Here is an 8,539-nt window from a genome sequence, read left to right on the forward strand (position 1 = left end):
AGGAGAGGAAGTGCGTGTGAGGAGCTGGGAACAAGAGGCGCAAGGAGCTGAGAGGGAGAGGGTGTGCTGCTGGAGGACTGAGGAGTACAAGCGTTATCAGACATCAGGAGGAAGGTCCTGTGGTGAGGATAAAGAAGGTGTTGGGAGGAGGCCATGGGGAAGTAGCCCAGGGAGTTGTAGCTGTCATGCAGCTATACCAGGAGGCACTATAGACAGCTGCGATCCACAGGGCCCTGGGCTGGAACCTGGAGTAGAGGGCGGGCCCGGGTTCCCCCCAAACCTCCCAACTCCTGATCAGACACAGGAGAAGTTGATCCAGACTGTGGGGAAGATCACTGAGGTGAGCAAATCTGCCAATAAGCGCAGGACCCACCAAGGTAGAGGAGGAACTTTGTCACAGAGGGTAATATAACTAATGCCAATTAACATGTGTTTATAGAAAATAGATCCTGTCAAACTGATACTTTTTTGCTGAGATTAAAAATTTGGTTGGTAAAAGTAATGGGTTGATGTAATATACTTAGATTTCTGTACGGCATTTGACTTGGTCCTGCAGGACATTTTACTTTAAAAACTAGAATGATATAAAATTAACATGAGACACATTAAATGGATTAAAAACCAGCCAATAAGTCTCAAAATGTAATTGTAAATGGGGAATCATCATTGTATGGGTGCATTTCTAGTGTGTTCTTGCGCCTACATTATTTAGCATTTTAATTAATGGCCTGGCAGAAAAGATGAAATCATCACTGATAAAGTTTGCAGATGACACAAAAATTAGGGGAGTGGTAAATAATGAAGAGTACAGGTCACTGATACAGAGTGATGTAGATCACTTGGTAAGCTAGGTGCAAGCGAACAGTATGTGTTTTAATACAGCTAAATGCAAATGTAAATGTCTATGAACAAATAATATAGCCCATACTTACAGGATGGGGGACCCTATTCCTCGGGGCAGTGACTCTGAAAAAAATTGGGGTTGCGGTGGCTAATGAGTTGTACATGAATTCCCAGTGCATCACTGTGGCCAAAAGAACTAATGCAATTCTGAGAGGCATAAATAGGGGAATTGCAAGTGGGAGGAGAGACATTATTTTATCTCTGTATTTGGCACTGGTGCATGCACTGCTAGAATACTGTGTCCAGTTCTGGTGTTCACAGTTCAAGAAGGATGTTGATAAATTGGAGTGGGTTCAGAGAAGATCAACAAGAATGATTACAGGATTAGAAAACATGCCTTATAGTGATTGACTCAAGGAGTTCAATCTATTTAGCTTAACAAAAAGAATATGAACATGTGACTTGATTTCAGTCTATACATACTTGAGAAACAAATATACATACCTGGGAAACAAATATACATACCAGGGAAACAAATATTTCATAATGGCTCTTCAGTCAAGCAGAGATTAGCCATATAGCATGATGCAATGGCTGAAAGTTGTTGCTAGACAAATTCAAACTGTAAATAAGGTGGAAATGTTTGACAGTGAGGGTAATTAACTACTGGAACAATTCCAAAGGTTATGGTGGATTCTCCATCAATGGCAATTTTTAAATCACAATTGGTTTTTTTTTTTAAAGAGATGTCTTAGGAATTATTTTGGCGAAGTTTTCTGGCCTGTGTTATACAAGAGGTCAGACTAGATGATCACAATGCTCCCTTCTGGCCTTACAGAATCATAATCATAGAATATCAGGGTTGGAAGGGACCTCAGGAGGTCACCTAGTCCAACCCCCTGCTCAAAGCAAGACCAAACCCAACTAAATCATCCCAGCCAGGGCTTCGTCAAGCCTGACCTTAAAAACCTCTAAGGAAGGAGATTCCACCACCTCCCTAGGTAACCCATTCCAGTGCTTCACCACCCTCCTAGTGAAGATTTTTTTTCTAATATCCAACCTAGACCACCCCCACTGCAACTTGAGACCATTGCTCCTTGGAATCTGGGAATCGTCTTTGGCTTAGTGACCCCATCTGAAAAAATGGTTACTGCAATACTTAGCTTCCTCAGTAGTCTACATTAATTAATATTTGTAAAGTGTACTGAGATAATCAGATGAAATGCACCATAGACGTGCAAGGGACTGTTGAGCACTCTGTGAAAAGATAGATTCCTTACACGTGAAAATAAAGGAATGTGTAACTTGTCTTAAGTGACCAAATGAGAAACTGATGACAATTAGTTTCATAATGACCTTCTTATAAAAGTCTCAATAAGTGTAGTCAATATACTGAGGAAGGATAGTTTGGTCCCTTAAGACTGGGTATTACCTAAAAGGATCATCACTTGTGCTGGTTTTTACAGTATATCACTTACAAGTTTCCCCAAGGATCAAAAGTTAAACAATTAACTGTGACTATAGATAGTTGAAAAAAGGAGTGAAATTTGAACAACCTGTGGAATCAGCTGGAGCTTGAAATGCCTAGTAAGTCCTTTGGGTGGCAAGGTGGAATGAACTGACCCTATATACTAATGGCCTCTGGCGATGTGAGTATGACATGCAACACTTACTAAGAGTAAACTTAATTCAAGCAGAAAAAGTCCATATATCCTGTATGGAACATTTGTACCTTTTAAAATAATAATAACAAATCATTAATAATAAATAATTAATCATAACATCCAATCAAGTGGTAAACTGCCATTTTGACAATTAATTATGTGAAATGTCACTGTATAATTAAACAGATTTCCTTTCCCATTAGAAATAAATGTGAATCAGGACTTTTCAAAGCTATTATAAAGTAAGTTTTATATTAATAATAACAGATAATAATCAAAATGTGATTTCTCAGTAACTACTTTGGGTGGAACATTAGCTAGTGGTTGGATAAAACACTGAACTGGGGGGGAGGCGGGGGTGTCAGGAGATTTGGGGTAGATTCCTGCCTCTGCCACTGACCTGCTGACTGACTTTGGAGAAGTCACCTCCCTGTTCTTTAATGTCCTCACATTAATGATACATATCTTCCTTTGTATAGCATTTGGGGATCTACAGATGAATCTACATGAAATGAGCTAATTTCCAATACTTTATAAAGAGGAAGCTGACACTTTTCATTTTATTTTGCCTCCTCAAACTGGCCATCTGTCAGAAAGTATAATTTAAATTGGCAACCCCTTTGGGATGGTAATTCTAATTCCAAGCAATGAAAGGTATGTTAATTTTACAGATGACCTTTATGAACTGAATTATTTAAAATCATTTCATCAACTCCAGAGCCAATTTTCTCATCCTAATACAAGTTGTTATCCATATCTACAGTGAGGCAGAGTGTTTTCCATTAATAGCCATTTGAATGCACTGCTTTTAACTTGAGGGATGGAGTACTTTACACTAAATGCATTTGATGTAACTATAATTGTTATTCGTGTGCATAATGTGTATAATGCAATTATCGCTGAAACAGACACACAATTAAAAAAAAACCCTGAGAGAACTGTGTACCAGACACATACAAAGCGAAGCACTTGAGCACATACTTAACTGTAAGTGCATGCTTAGGGCTTGTCTACATACACATATGCACTGATTTAATTGTCATTAAAGTGATTTAATTAAACCAGTGCAAGTTGGTATGTAGACACCCTTATTTTGTTTTTAGTGGTTTATTCATATACTTTAAATTAATTCCTTACCAACTTAAGCTACATCAAAATGAACCACTTTTAAAACAGAATAAGAAATCTAGACAGGGTTTTGCATCAGTTTCACAAAATCAATTTTTAAACCCATGCAACTTCTGCGTATATTGCAAGCACTCAGTCCATTCCTACTCAGTAAAGTACTGAATCAAGCCTGAAGTTAAGCATATGCTTAAGTACTTTGATTTAATGTTGAACTTACCATGTGACAGTGTAAACTAAATTACACGAATCCTGGGGTAAAGGAAAACAACAATGAACGCTGAAACAGATTAAAATTTGTCCGTTGGATCATCTTCTTGTGCATGTCTCTGCTGGAGCTTTCTTCAAACAAACAGAAAAGGTCCAGTGGTTAGTGTACTAGCCGAGGACTTTAAAGCTCCATGTTCAATTCCTTACTCTGCACCAGAGCTCATGTGTGACCTTTGCAAAAGTCACTTATCCTTTCTGTGCCTCAGTTCCTCATCCCTAAAATAGGGATAATAGCACTTCTCAGGGAGGTGTGGTGAGGTTAATATGTGAGGTCCTTAGATACTACACTGATGGGGGCCATATAAGCTCTTAAGATATTCTTTTTTCCTTGCACCTTTTGTGTGTGTGTGTGTGTGTGTATGTGTGTGTGTGTATCCCAAAGCAAAAGGAATAGGTGGTACATGAATGTGTTTCATGTACCCCACTGTGTGCCACTGACCTATTGGATTATAGACTGCAAACTAATAGCTTTAACACAAGACAAAACCACTGGCCAAATCCAATTAGATTGTTCCTTTCATTGTACTCACCAAGGGCCTAGTACTGCATTGGGACCACCAGCTCACATCCCCATGTCTGTGTGGCAACCCAGTGACTTAATACACTGAGAGCGGTGCCAAGCCTAATGGACATTGCAGAAATAATGATAGGCATTTCTAAATGCTCTCTGGAAAAAATCTTTAAATATTAGAGCTGGGTGAGAGTTTTAAAAAAATTTAAACAACAAAGAAACAAAATGGGGAAACCTTTAGAGAGAGATATTTTACGTGAAAAATTGTGTCTGCTTTTTTGGCCAACTACAAAGTTACCGTAAAATTTCCAAAAGCACCTAAGTCCCATTTTCAAAAGTGACTTAGACATTAAACACCTTAGGCCCCATTGACTTTCAATGAGACTTGTTTACACGGTGGGGTAATGCATTCTACAAGAATGATTTCAAAAGCAAACTCACATGTTGCCCATTAATTGGTCAGTGTAGACCATGCTAGTGCACTTTACTATAGTGCTGTTTGAAACAGTATTATGTTAAAGCACACTACCAGAACAGAACATAAGAACGGCCATACTGGGTCAGACCAAAGGTCCAACTAGCCCAGTATCCTGTCTTCCTACAATGGCCAATGCCAGGTGTCCCGGAGGAAATGAACAGAACAGGTAACCATCAAGTGATCCATCCCCTGTCACCCATTCCCAGCATCTGGCAAACAGAGGCTAGGGATATCATCCCTGCCCATCCTGGCTAATAGCCATTGATGAACCTATCCTCCTCTTTTTTGGCCTTCCTAATTATATTTTTACACTAAGGAAACTTTTGTGCACACTGACAGGGTCTAAACAGATCAATTAATGCACAAGGCATTAGTGCGCTTGAGAAATCACACCTCTATAGAGCGCATTGCTGCTCCTTGTAGACAAGCCCTTAGGCTCATAAGTGCCGAAGTCTCTTTTGAAAAATGTATTCTTGAAAAGTTTGCTCCTGGTCTAATATTTTCACATGTTGAAACGGATTTTAAGAAAAAGAAAAAAATGCAGAGTGTGATTTTTTTCTCTTGTTTTCAAAAACTTTTACACACATTAAGTGAAATCCTGTCCCCACTGAAGTCAATCATAAAACCCCCACTGGCTTCAGTAGGGTCAGGATTTCACCCATTGAACTCGTTACTGCATTCCTTCCCTTCAGTGAGAATTGGAGGAGTAAATTCAGCCTGTATTCCATGGCGTGGAGGGCTCACTAGTGGGGGATCTTGTGTCTCCTCCATGCAAGGGGAGAGCAAGATTTTAGTGTCCCAAGCACAAGATGTTCTTGCCCTTCCTATTCGAGATAGAGCTCAGCTCTGCAGCAACCTGCAGAGCATTGTACAGGAGATGGGTGGAGAAAGATTTGAGTGGTGGCGGCAGAGCCAGAGAATTTGTTGGTACAGAAAAAAAGTGTTTAACTCATGGATAAACTAATCACAACCAGTAACTCAACCAGGCCTAGTTGTGGCACAGCGAGCAGGGTGAGGGAGCCCAGGCTCAACATCACACTAGTCATTAGCAGTGTCCTCTGTGCAGGATGCATTCCATATGTCAGTGCACTCAAAAAACAAAGCAGTGAGTCAAGAGACACCGACCAGAATTTGCATGATTGCTGCAGAACTAACTGTAGTTTGAGCGATGTTACATTCTGGAATGTGAGAACACATGAGTCACAAAGCAAACAGCCTCCCTTACTTTGATGGGGAAAGAACTGTAAAATATAATAAGTCAACAAGCCTTTGAATAGTTTTCAAGCCTTAAGACTAGAGCTGGTTGGAAAAATGATGTTCTCCAAAGTTCCAATGTTGTTCCCCATGGCAAACTTTGATTTTTTTAAAAAATTTATTTCAATTCTCCACAGAAAATGTTGAGTTTTGTATGAAAAATTGATATCCACAATATTTTGATTGGGTTGCCTTATAGGAGTCATAGTTCAGTTAACTAATCTTCAGCATTCCTTCAGTGTCAGAAAACACTCCCACTGAAAACTATGGGAGTTTGGCATGTGGAACTTGTGTCCGAGGCATTAGACTGGGCACTGAGACAATTTCATTTAATTCCTGTCTCTGCCACAAACTCCCACCATGACCTTGGACAAGTCACTTAATCTCTAGATACCTTGGTTCTCCGTCTGTAAAATGAGATAATTCTTGAGTTGTCATTTCTCTTCTCTATGGCTTTCTTTCCCCTCCCATCCTTTGGCCTGAGTATTTGGACTGTAGCACAGAGACTGTCTCTTACTGTGTGTATGCACAATACCTAAAAGACTAGACCAGGGGTCAGCAACCTTTCAGAAGTGCTGTATCGAGTCTTCATTTATTCACTCTGATTTAAGGTTTCACGTGCCAGTAATACATTTTAATGTTTTTAGAAGGTCTCTTTCTATAAGTCTATAATATATAACTAAACTATTGTTGTATTAAAGTAAATAAGGTTTTTAAAATGTTTAAGCAGCTTCATTTAAGATTAAATTAAAATGCAGAGCCCCCCAGACCAGTGGCCAGGACCCAGGCAGCGTGAGTGCCACTGAAAATCAGCTCGCGTGCCGCCTTCGGCACACGTGCCATAGGTTGCCTACCCCTGGACTAGACCCTGATATTGGTTGGGTCCTCCAGGTGCATAAGGATCAGTTTAAGCCTGTGTTTTAGGCCAAGGGCAGGAAAATAGCACATTGCATTGTTTTGTTTTTAAATGTAGCTCAGATTGCATATAAAAAATTCAAAGATGTTCAATTATTTGAAAATAGTATTTTTAAAAAATACATGAAATTAGGAATTATCACTAGAACTATCCTCAAATTCCTGTGTAGTAAAGCAGCCACAGGGAGTTTCAAATACTCCTGGTTTTGTAGCTATAAAGTGTAAGCATACAAAACCAGCAATGTCAGCCAGGAAATAGGAGATGAAACTTTCTGCAGAAGTGTTAAACACAGAGGGATTTCAATAGAGTTCCACCAGATATGCAATTAGCCCAAGGCTCAATGCAAGAGGTACTCACAGTGAATTGGGTTTAATCATTTTAATGTCTGTTTGATTACACCAGTTTTACATTGAGGTCACTGCACAATTAAAGCAACATTACCTCTGAAATTGACCCTGTTTTTTCTGGCCTCTGAATTAGCTTCTGTTGTTTTTTGTTTGTTTGTTTGTTTGTTTAATTAGTAAAGATGTTTGCAGGGAACTGGAATCTTTGTTCCTTAAAAATGAATTCTGCTGCAGCACTATCTGAACTCATCTTAATTCTGAATCTCTAAATTATTGCTTTACTTCTCTGCTGGGAGGTCATGTTGCACCAGTGAGGGGATTTACTCCCAAGATACTCCCACCATGGCCAACACACAAGATATTACACCGGGGCACCCCAGAACTAAAAGCATGAGCTGCTCTAGCTTGAGCTAAAAGAACCAACACTATAGCTGTCCACTGTGTATTGGGCACAGAGAAAGACCTGTAGTAATATACAGTCACCAGTGGGTTACGCTTGCACTGCTGCCCCCTATGGGGATCCTCCTGGAATTTGGACATAGCACTCCAGGAGCGTGCTACTAATGACCACGGCCTGGGGACAGTGCATGAGTGCATCTGTGGATGCCCTGGCCATAGACACTGCTTAGGTGCTATCACGTTCTTCTGGGGCTCTGTAGGTCAGCTGTGAGCAAAGTCCACCAGCAGGAGGTCTCCTCTACAATCTGCACTTGAGGAAGTTCCTGCAGCCTCTACATCATGTGGCATCATTTATGAACTTATCATATCCTCCTGTAGCCTTTGTTTTCTCCCAGATGCTGCACATTTAATTTCTATACACAAAGAAAACCTAATTGTACAAAATATCACAGGGGTCTGACCTCCACTTCCAGGACGTGAAGCACTTGGATATCCTTTTGACTCTTAACACAAATCCTGCTAGGCTAAGTCTGTTATGCAGTGATTGCAAACCTCAAGGAAAAGGACTGCTTCTTGATGACATGTCCTTTATTCAGTTGCCTCTGACAAAAGCGAGAAATTTCCTTGCCCAAACCTGCAGATGGAAACACGATACCATTTAATAGTTAGCAGGGGAACGCTTTATTAAACTTCCATCACTCTTTGAAATGGAAGGGTTTCGATTGCCACACAAAA

General features: G+C 40.0%; 1 long non-coding RNA gene across 1 annotated transcript; it reads right to left on the minus strand.

Annotated features, from left to right (window-relative positions):
* Window positions 1–1,368: 1,368 nt before the first annotated feature.
* LOC120408622 lies at window positions 1,369–8,333 on the minus strand. The gene is made up of 3 exons (XR_005600827.1): window positions 8,266–8,333; window positions 3,853–3,974; window positions 1,369–1,465 (listed from the first exon to the last, which is right to left on the minus strand). It is a non-coding gene; the product is annotated as an uncharacterized LOC120408622 (long non-coding RNA).
* Window positions 8,334–8,539: the final 206 nt, after the last annotated feature.

Source organism: Mauremys reevesii, linkage group 6, assembly GCF_016161935.1.
Source record: "Mauremys reevesii isolate NIE-2019 linkage group 6, ASM1616193v1, whole genome shotgun sequence".
Taxonomy (NCBI): Eukaryota; Metazoa; Chordata; order Testudines; family Geoemydidae; genus Mauremys; species Mauremys reevesii.